General features: G+C 44.7%; 1 protein-coding gene across 1 annotated transcript in view; it reads left to right on the top strand.

Moving 5' to 3' along the window:
• The first annotated feature begins 2969 nt into the window (after positions 1-2969).
• Positions 2970-10664, top strand: part of BASP1 (brain abundant membrane attached signal protein 1) — a 102429-nt gene continuing 94734 nt past the window's right edge. The window contains exon 1 of the mRNA XM_060774680.2: positions 2970-3227. The gene's annotated coding sequence lies outside the window, so the exon portion shown is untranslated. The remainder of the gene's footprint in view (positions 3228-10664) is intronic.

Genomic DNA, 10664 nt, shown 5'->3' with positions numbered 1-10664 from the left:
TGCAACACATCATTTGGCTTGTTCCAGACTGTCTGGTGAGTTCTTTTTAAAGGTTCTGTTTGAGGCTTGATTTGTGTCATGTGGCGAGTGATTGTTGTGCATTTTCTGAACACCCCACTCTTGAGCCAGCCTTGAACTATATTGTAGTGTCTGTATAGAACCACCCTGGTGTGAGAGAATTGGCCGTCTGCAAGGACGTTGCCCAGGGGACGCCTGGATGATTTGATGTTTTTTATCATCCTTGTGGGAGGCTTCTCTCATGTCCCCGCATGAGGAGCTGGAGCTGATAGAGGGAGCTCATCCACCTCTCCCCGGATTCGAACCTGCAACCTGTCGGTCTTCAGTCCTGCCTGCAGAGGGGTTTAACCCACTGCGCCACTGGGGGCTCCTACTTCTTGGGTTGTGATTTTTATTTATTTATCGTGTCAGTGCAACCAATCAATTATATTACATTTCTAACAGAACAAAGCAAAAAAACCCAGAAAAATACAAAATTTGTGAGTTTGGTAGTTGATTAAATGTCCTTTGACCAGTATCTGGCCACTTGGAGTGTTTCTGGTGTTGCTGCAAGAAGAGCCACATCCACTGTTTTAGTGTGGTGAGATGTTTTTCCACACTAGGCATGCATACTCAGCAGCAGAGTAGCATAGTGCAAGGGCAGATGTCTTCACTGTATTTGGTTGTGATCCCCAGGTTGTGCCAGTCAGCTTTCGTATGATTTTGTTTCTAGCACCCACTTTTTCCTTGATGTTCAGGCAGTGCTTATTGTAGGTAAGAACACGGTCCAGAGTGACTCCCAGGTATTTGGGTGCGCTGCAATGCTCCAGTGGGATTCCTTCCCAGGTTATCCTCAGAGCTCGGGATGCTTGTCTGTTCTTGCGATGAAAGGCACATGTCTGTGTTTTAGATGGGTTGGGGATCAGCTGATTTTCCCTGTAGTAGGCAGTAAGAGCACCTAGAGCTTGGGAAAGCTTCTGTTCTACCATAGAATCATAGAATCAAAGAGTTGGAAGAGACCTCATGGGCCATCCAGTCCAACCCCCTGCCAAGAAGCAGGAATATTGCATTCAAATCACCCCTGACAAATGGCCATCCAGCCTCTGCTTAAAAGCTTCCAAAGAAGGAGCCTCCACCACACTCCGGGGCAGAGAGTTCCACTGCTGAACGGCTCTCACAGTCAGGAAGTTCTTCCTAATGTTCAGATGGAATCTGCTCTCTTGTAGTTTGAAGCCATTGTTCCGCGTCCTAGTCTCTAAGGAAGCAGAAAACAAGCTTGCTCCCTCCTCCCTGTGGCTTCCTCTCACATATTTATACATGGCTATCATATCCCCTCTCAGCCTTCTCTTCTTCAGGCTAAACATGCCCAGTTCCCTAAGCCGCTCCTCATAGGGCTTGTTCTCCAGACCCTTGATCATTTTAGTCGCCCTCCTCTGGACACATTCCAGCTTGTCAATATCTCTCTTGAATTGTGGTGCCCAGAATTGGACACAATATTCCAGATGTGGTCTAACCAAAGCAGAATAGAGGGGTAGCATTACTTCCTTAGATCTAGACACTATGCTCCTATTGATGGAGGCCAAAATCCCATTGGCTTTTTTTGCCGCCACATCACATTGTTGGCTCATGTTTAACTTGTTGTCCACGAGGACTCCAAGATCTTTTTCACACGTACTGCTCTCGAGCCAGGCGTCACCCATTCTGTATCTCTGCATTTCATTTTTTCTGCCAAAGTGGAGTATCTTGCATTTGTCCCTGTTGAACTTCATTTTGTTAGTTTTGGCCCATCTCTCTAATCTGTCAAGATCGTTTTGAATTCTGCTCCTGTCCTCTGGACTATTGGCTATCCCTCCCAATTTGGTGTCGTCTGCAAACTTGATGATCATGCCTTCTAGCCCTTCATCTCAAAGCTCTCTGCTTGAGCAGTAATGGCATGATCATCAGCATAGATGAAACTCTCTGTCCCTTTTGGTAGTGGCTGGTCATTTGTGTAGATGTTGAACATGGATGGAGCAAGCACGCTCCCCCGTTTTTCTGTTTCCGCCATCTAGCCCTGGAATTCAACAAAAAAGCTCCTGTTTTGTAGCAGGTTTCCTATGAGGCGGGTGAGGTGGTAGTCCTTTGTGATATTATACATTTTTCTCAGGAGGAGGCGGTGGTTCACAGTATCATAGGCTGCTGACAGGTCTATGAAAACCTGCTCACGGATAAGGGCTACTGAAAAAGCACGTCCCGCGCTACCGCTCTTTGGGCACTAGAGGGCGCCAGAGAACAACGAATAAGGCTGGACCCTGGGAGCGCGCGCGCTGGGCGCAAATCTGGGGAAAGGAGATGATTGCCTGCACGTTTCGGATTCAGGATTTGCGACGATTGAGAGGGGAAACCTCTATGAGCGAAAGAATGAGCTGCTGCCCTGACCAAGTCGACAAGAAATCCTGGGAGGGAGGCTTTGTCCCTTTCTCGCCCTCCTGTAGCTTCTGGTTGAAAAGCAGTGGGCTTTCAAAAAGTCTCAGAAAAAGGCAGTATTTGCAGGGAGGCAGACAAGCTTCCCAAGAATCTTGTATATCCCAAGCTTCCCAGGATGGTTTTCCTTTGCCAGTGAAAGAAACAAACAATCTGAAAGCCTCTCAGGAGTATTTCCACTCCCAAGCCATGCCTCTTCCACAATAGAGATCCAAAAGCGCCCTGAGAAGGAGTCAAAGTGAAAAACTGAGGGGAAATTCCAGTATTTTCCTCCACCTTCAGGTGGGAAGAGCATCTGGCGCCCACCTTCCCACAACGGACTCTCCTCAGAGCGGGCCAAGGCTATGGTATTTAACGCGGCGGGCTGGAGGCGCCCCCTAGAGGAGGAGTGAGGGTGCTAAAGAAAAGAGCGGGAGGGGGGACGAATTCCGCAGGGCGCATGCGCGGCTTTCGAACGGCCCCCAGGCTTGTCACCCAGCGGGAGGAGGGAGGGGAGGGCGGAGGGGAGTGGGAGAGAAATGCAGCGGCGGCAGCAGCACTAGCGGCGGCGTTGCTGGCTTGCTCCAATCAGCCGGCTCCAGCAGAAGCGCCACTCGCTCCACTCCCCAGCCACGCAGGGCCAGCTCTGGCCACCCACTCACTTGGGCGGCAGCAGCAGCGAGCAGCAAGCAAGCCGGGGACCCTCTCCTCTCTCTCTCTCTGTGTGACCACCACCCCACGCGACAGCCCCACGGGCACAAAGGGGGCGGCAGGAGCGAAGCAAGACAGTAAGAGGCACCCCCCTTCCCTCTCTTTCGCCCCATCTCTAATCCCTGGGCTCCATATGGGTGTATTGTCCCCCACATCTGATTCCCTTGGTCTCACGTTGATGGGATCCCAAATATTCAATGGGTGTAGGGGGAGGATTTACAGTACTTACTTGTCTTGAAACACTTAATGGTGTGCATATATGTGTGTGTGTGTCAATGAGAGAAAGGGGGAGAGTTCCCACATTTCATCTGTGTCTATGTATAGGTGGTTGGAGATCCTTTCTCTTCAAACTATATCTATAGAGGTGGTTGGAGAACCTTTCTCTTCAGACTATTTATATCTATAGGTGGTTGGGGATCCTTCTCTTCACACTATATCTATCTATATAGGTGGTTTGGAGAACCATCTATCCATATCTATAGATGGTTGGAGATCCTTTCTCTTCACACTATATCTCTATAGGTGGTTTGGAGAAACATCTATCTATATCTATAGATGGTTGTAGATCCTTTCTCTTCACACCATATATCTATATAGAGAGAAATGGTTGGAGATCCTTTTTCTTCACACTATCTATATCTATAGGTGGTTGGAGATCCTTTCTCTTCACACTATATATATATATATAGAGAGAGAGAGAGAGAGAGGTGGTTGGAGATCCTTTCTCTTCACACTATATATCTATATAGAGAGAGATGGCTGGAGATCCTTTCTCTCACACTATATATAGAGAGAGATAGATGGTTTGAGATCCTTTCTCTTCACACCATATATCTATATAGAGAGAAATGGTTGGAGATCCTTTCTCTTCACACTATATATCTATATAGAGAGAGATGGTTGGAGCCTTGCTTTTCACACTATATCTATCTATATAGGTGGTTTGGAGAACCATCTATCAATCTATAGATGGTTGGAGATCCTTTCTCTTCACACCATATATCTATATAGAGAGAAATTGTTGGAGATCCTTTCTCTCACACTCTATATACAGAGATAGATGGTTGGAGATCCGTTCTCTTCACACTATATCTATAGGTGGTTGGAGAACCTTTCTCTTCACACAATATGTAGAGAGAGGTGGTTGGAGATCCTTTCTCTTCAGACTATATCTATCTATATAGAAGTGGTTGAAGATCCTTTCTCTTCAAACTGTATCTATAGAGGTGGTTGGAGATCCTTTCTCTTCAAACTGTATCTATAGAGGTGGTTGGAGATCCTTTCTCTTCAAACTGTATCTATAGGTGGTTGGAGATCCTTTCTCTTCAGACTATATATCTATATATCCCCCCCCCTCTATATATTATATATACACATGCATGTTTAGTGCCTGTGGAAAGAAAAGATGTCCAAATCTCTCTTTCTCTTGAAACATTGCATGGATCTCTATGAGAGACTTCCAATTGTCCCTTTCTTCTTGGAACACTCAATGGGCGTACATGGGTGTGCAACATTTCACATATGTGTGTGTGGAGAGAGGGGAGATAACCCCTTATTTCCTGCCTTCCTCGGCATATATATGGGGGTGGGGGAGGAAATGATCTCTGATGTTGAAATATTTCATGGGTATATGTGTGTGAAACACTGAATGGGTGTATAACCAATGGGTGTGTGTGGAAGGGGTTAAGATTTTCGATGATCTTTAAAAAACATTTAATAGCTCTATATCTATCTATCTAGGGATAGATATATAGGGAAAAGGTTTCTAGTGATCTCTGATGTTGAAATATATTTCATGGGTACATGTGTCTGAAGGGAGCCTTTTGAAAATACTGAATGTGTGTATAATAAATGGGTGTGTGTGGAGGCGGTTCAGATTTCCGATTATCTTTTTCTTTTTCTTTTTGAAACATTTAATAGATGTGTATGGAAGGGGAGACACATCTTGAAACAATATCTGTGTGGGATTGGAGGGAAAAGATCTCCAATTGTGTGTCTATCTCAAAGCATTTAATGGCTATCTGTGTGTCTGGAGGGGGAAGATTTCCAATGAAATGTTTAATACAAGTGTGTGTGAGCAGGAATTTATCACTGTTGTCTCGATGTATTTAATATGTGTGGAGGAGGAAGAGTTCCCATTTCCCTCTCTAAAGAAGCGACAGTAGAAGGATCTTGAGGGGACCCGCCCTAAGTAAGGGTCCAGATGTTCTGTTTTAGACATGTTTTAATGGTGGGAAAAATAGGGAGGAAAGCAAAGATCTGCGGGATGTGCTCTGTGCAAATAGGCGTGGATAGGGATGTGTGTAATATATGTAGGGAAGGTGGTGTATGTACATATGTCCACATAGAGACACACACACCACAGTACTATTGGAGACTGATCCTTCTTTAGGAGGGAATAAAATGATCGGAGGCAGGCATCTGGGTCTTGGAAGGGGGGAGGACTGCATCCATGTTGAAATCATGGGAAGGAGGAAGAGGGGAGGGGGATGAGGAGGAGGAAGAAGAAAAGGAGGAGGAGGAGGGAAGATGGAGGGAGAAGATCTGACTTCGGAAACGGGAAGGGATTCGATCTCCTCCATCATTACCTGTGGAGCTTTGTTGAAAAAAGAGGGCAAGCATCATTTGCTCTGCGCTCTTAATACAATTTGAGGATGGGAAGCAAAAGAAGATGATTCAATCGCCTTCCTCCCAGCAAAGGGATGCTTGTTGCCACCCATTTTTTTCTGACATGGTTGAGTCCTTCCTTGGGCAATTGTATGGGGGAGAAAAAGGCAGATGGTTTAATAAGGGAACATGATAGAATGAATGAATGAAAGACAACAGGGGTTGTAGGACCCTTCCATATCCATATAAACAAGAATATGAAGGAAGATAACCCACAATATCTGCTTTGAACTGAGTTGAATTGGGTTATACTGCCATATAACCCAATTCAAAGCAGATAATGTGGGATTTTATATTGCTGTGTGGAAGGAGCCGTAATCTCCCACATTAGCTACAGACACATGGCGAAATGTGCAATGGATCTGTGTGTGATATATAGACATATAGATAGCTGGATGGATAGATAGCATGTGTAGCATGGTCTCAGCCTTGTAGATGCGCCTCCTCATCTCAGCCTCTCCTCTCTTCAGTGCCAAGCAAATGTAGCCATACTGTGTGTGTGTATGTGTGTATCTCTCTGTGTGTAGCTCCTGCAGTGTGGCTCCCTCCCTCCTCCTCCTTCCACACCCTGCTCCACCTCCTCCTGCATTGAGATAGCGGTTTTCCAGCCTTGCTAACAGGACCATCGCCACTCCCAATGATGGCTATTCCTTCAGAGCATGGGCCCTCAGCCCCCATCTGCTAAGAAGAAAGGCAAGGGGATTGAGGAAGGAAACACACCCACCCAGGCTTTCTCCCTTTGCAGTACTGCAGGAGAAAAATGAATGGAACCTTCTCCTGTAATTACCTATTCCTTTGTCTTCGTCTAGCGCATGCGCGCAGAGCAGGGTGGGGAAGAGGGACTCTCTCTCTCCCTCCCTCCCTCCTTCATCCTTAGTTGGGAAGGGGGCTCATCTTGGAACAAAGGCCCGGGCGTTTAGAGATGGCCAGCAGGTCAGCCATTCGCCCCTTTGAAGAAAGACACAGAGATCTCTCTTTGGCATTTAATTCTGCATGGATTTTTGAAAAAGGGTGGTGCTGATGTGCTCAGCCTCACATCTGTGAATGAAATTGCCTGGAATACCAAAAAGGAGGGAAGAAATCCACCCCCCCCCTTTAGATTGGCTAAGACAGTCATCAGTGTGACAATAGTATTACTACTCCAGATGCAGCTCCTTTTTTGTGGCAGGAAGAAAAGGGAAATGCTTTTTGAAGCAGGGAAAGAAAAAGGAAATGCTTTTCATCTGCCACTGAGGAGGAATTGATGCAGCTTGACAACACTTTTAACTCCATGCTGAAGTATTCCAGGGATTTGGAGTTTGGATAGGCACCTGCACTCTTTGGCAGAGCTTGCAAAACGTACAATGCTCACAATTCCATAGCACTGAGCCATGCTAGTGATGTTGAACTGCATCGATTCTACAATGTAGATGCACTCTGAGATGAATGAAAATGAACCGTAAAGGAATGAAGAGAAGAAAGTAGAAGCTTTTGGGATCTGCTGGGGTTAGGTCCCAAAATCCCTGTGTGTCCCAACATCCATGAATGCTCAACTCCCATTGGATACAATGGCGTCGTAAAATGGTGTCCCTTACATAAAATGGCCAAAGCAAAGCTTGCTGTTTGGATTAAAAATATATTTTCAAGCTATGGATGGTTGAATCAGTAGATGTAGAATCTGGGGATGTGGAGGATTGGCTGTACATCTCCTCCCTCTGATGTGGAAGAAGAATTCTGCTGCAAACAGGGGCATCCATTTCGCAGCGCTTCCCCCTCCTGTCTGTGAGGCTGGCCATCTTGTCTGCAAACGGAGGGATGATTGTGTCTCCACGAAGGGTACTAATTAGGCCAATCCATTAGGGGAGGACAATTAGGCAACTTCAGTGTACCTCGTCCCATTAAATCCTGTGTTTAATGGTATTGTGAAAAAAGCTGTCGCTGTAGGAGGCACTCAGACTAACCGGGCTTGCCAGATTTCTCTGTCTAGAGGGAGATTTTCTTCTCCGACCTTTTCTTCTCTCCAATCTTTTCTTCTATGATGGTTTCCAGGAGTGATGAGGAGGAAGATATATTCAAACATCTCTCACATTTGTGTGGTCTTCTCTTTACATCTGGTTCATTTCCCCCCTTCGTTCCACTTCTTCTCTCCGCTTGGTTCGAGGAATGTGATTTACCAGGATGTGCGGTGGCTACGAATGACTGTTCCCCCCACACTTCTGCAACAGATGTTGTGAGAAAATCCTCTTCACTCCTTAGCAGGATGACTGAATAGCTCCCAGGGTGTCTTGGTCACCAGCACAGTCTTGAATCCTGAGCTCTTGTTGTCAACTCAGACCTCCTGGAACAATTTCTGCGGCTCAATATTCTCTTATCAGTCAACAATCCAAGGATTTGGGCATATAACATTGGCTGAAATGTAACAATTTGAGAGGACCAGGAATATTTTACTCTTACTTGTGCATCAATGTGAAAATTGTACCATCAGCGCCTGTAATATTCTCCTTACTTCATGGGAAGCTGAAAAAAACAACCCATGAGTGTCCTGGATTAGTTTGCCTATATCAGCATAATCACCGTAGTGGAAATAATAGCAGTGAACTGGCTGAGTGTGCAGGGTTCATCCAAACGTGGATCTGTTCAAGGCTTTGTCAGATGAGATGAACTGTCAAACTGGAAAAGAATAATCACATCCAGGCCCTGTGTATCTGTGCACGTGCTTTGGCCAACTGAAGATTGTTGCCTGGAATGCAGATTGGGTAACCTCTGTCCACAATCTCCTAAACAATCAGTCCATCAGTCAACAGAAGATTTCCTTGACCACAAGACATAGCAAAGCAGTGACAACATTTATCTGAAAGATTTCAGTCTAGGGAAAGGGCATGGTTGTTAAGAAAGAGTGGGATATGATTCCCAGTAACTTCTAGAGATACAGTAAGCTTCCCACGTTGCTGGGTTTTGGGGCACAGGGCCCCCGTGAAAGTGGAAAAATGTGAATAAAATCACTATTTTTTAAACCTGGTAGTACACATCTCTAGGAAGCGGTAGGTCCTCCAGTTCGACTCTATAATCAATGTCTATTACAGTGGTTCTCAGTGGATCCTTAGATGTTTTGGCCTTCAACTCCCAGAAATCCTAACAGCTGGTAAAATGGCTGGTATTTCTGGGAGTTGTAGGCCAGAACTCCTGGGGACTCACAGGTTGAGAACCACTGGTCTAGTAGAATTGTCTGGAGAACCTATAAATGCATAGAACAGTGGTTCTCAACCTGTGGGTCCTCAGGTGTTTTGGCCTTCAACTCCCAGAAATCCTAACAGCTTGCAAACTGGGAGGGATTTCTGCGAGTTGTAGGCCAAAACACCTGGGGACCCACAGGTTGAGAACTACTGGCCCAGAGAGGTGTTCATTCAAGGTCCTCCAGAGTTTTTTTACCCTCCCGAACCCCCCCCCCCCATTATAAAGATATTAACATAATATTATACAAATATTAAACAAATACATGAATACATGGTTTCAACCCAACTTATCTGTCCAAACATATCTCTCTCCATTAACCTGTCAGAGTGTTAAGATCTTCTGGGGAGGCCCTACTCTTGGTCTCACCTCTGTTGCAGGCGCAATTGGTAGAGTCAAAAGACACGGCCTTCTCAGTGGTGACCTCTTGGCTGTGGAACTCCCTCCCCAGTGAGATCAGACTGGCTCCCTTCCTCTTGGTTTTTAGGAAAAAGATGAAAACTTGGTTATGCAATCAGGCATTTGGGTAGTGCAATATGGATTCGACATAATGTAGCAGCACAAATGATGGCTGCTAGACTAGGTACCATGTTTTAAAGTTTTATGATATGTATATGCTTTATCTGCTTTATTGTTTATATAATGTATTGTTTATATATTGTTGACCTGTAGCATTGAATTGTGCTAAACTATGCAAGCCACTCTGAGTTCCCTTCGGGGTAAGAAGAAAGGATAGAAATAGAGTAAATAATAGTAATAATAATGATACATCACACAGTCCTAGACATTTGGGAAGTGTCCGACGTGTAATCCAGTACAAAAGTCAGCATGGTGATGTTGTTTGCTGTGTACTAATCTTGTTATATCTCCAATAATAATAATAATAATAATAATAATAATAATAATAATAATAATAATAATATTCGTAAATCCAGAAATGTGGAGAGGTAACCATATTTCGTTACTCCCCCAGGCCTCCACTCCAAGTGTGTGTTGGGAGGGATGTAAATCTAACAGGACCTCTAATACTGATTTATTTCAGTTTGAGTTGAACTTTAAATCAATTAAGGCCCCTTTGCCCTTCTCAATTATTGTGCCGCAGTTCCACTTTAACTCCCATGGTTCCACTCTAAGGAATCCTGGGATTTGCATTCAGGAAGAGATATTTAATATTTTCAGTCACAGAGCTCTGCTGCACCAAATTACAAATCCCTAGAATCCATGTTAGGTTACCATGACAGTTAAAGTAGAATCATCATGTTATAATTATAAAGTGTGAAAAGGGACTTACTTAGACTTAGACACAGCTAGATTTTCTCCTCTCCCATCTTACCTTTCCTTTTTATGGTACAGTGTAACTGACAAACACAGCTATTTCTTTAAAAGCTGATAAGCTGCCAGAAAAAGTAGTACACGTTGAAAGCATTTCTTGTGGTTTTTCTTTTACAGACCTCATAATAATGATAGCACCTGTATACACATAGGCCAAACAGTCTCTGGGAAGAAGAAGAAAGGGAAAAACGTGTTTGTGCTTTTGGCACATCTGGTACTTAGACTCAGTTAATAAAACCTCTTCCACGTTTTATTCCATTGTGCTTTAAGGTTTAGAAGGCTACGATCCACAGTCAAATAAACCC

The sequence above is a fragment of the Anolis sagrei genome, chromosome 4 (assembly GCF_037176765.1).
Source record: "Anolis sagrei isolate rAnoSag1 chromosome 4, rAnoSag1.mat, whole genome shotgun sequence".
In the NCBI taxonomy this organism is placed as follows: Eukaryota; Metazoa; Chordata; class Lepidosauria; order Squamata; family Dactyloidae; genus Anolis; species Anolis sagrei.
The sequence above is the reverse complement of the archived record's forward strand: the minus strand, read 5'-3'. Positions and strand labels throughout refer to the sequence as shown.